Source organism: Penaeus monodon, chromosome 19 (genome assembly GCF_015228065.2).
Source record: "Penaeus monodon isolate SGIC_2016 chromosome 19, NSTDA_Pmon_1, whole genome shotgun sequence".
In the NCBI taxonomy this organism is placed as follows: Eukaryota; Metazoa; Arthropoda; class Malacostraca; order Decapoda; family Penaeidae; genus Penaeus; species Penaeus monodon.
This window is the reverse complement of record NC_051404.1, coordinates 3,181,156-3,181,730: the sequence shown is the minus strand read 5'-3', so window position 1 is coordinate 3,181,730 and position 575 is coordinate 3,181,156.

Genomic DNA, 575 nt, shown 5'->3' with positions numbered 1-575 from the left:
TTGATGAATGGAATAATCAGCCCTCGCGACTTTGCGAGAAGCGGCGTCGAAAAGTTCGCCCTGAAAGCATCACTTGAGTGGAGGTTGTGAATACTTCATCAAAGAAATGCTGAAGCGGTGAAAGGGAGGCGTCGGAGAGGGAGGGCAGGGCGAGGGTGTCGCTGCCGCCGCCGCCGGGAGGACACTGACTCGCCCGGCCAGCACGCGCGCCGCCAGACCTTGGACCTCGCACCTTGGGCGTCACACTGCAACGCCCACGGAGCGCGGATGCTGCAAGAGACCTTTCCGCCCTTCCTAAATGCGAGCGAGAGAGGGAGCGCGCGCGCACCCACCCGCTGCACCGTAACACCTCGCCGCTAAACGCCGCCTCCCTCATCATCATCACCGCCTCCGCCAGACCGGAAACCCCCCCAAGGTGAGCCAGTTTCCGCGAGCTCAGTACTGGAAGACAGGCGAGGGCGCGCGTGGGCGTGGCACTCGACCTCGGCGCCGCCCGCGAGGGGAAGCGACACGCGGAGGAACCGCCGACGCCCGCGCCCGCAGCCGCCGGCACGACCGCTGCTGGACAGAGTAGC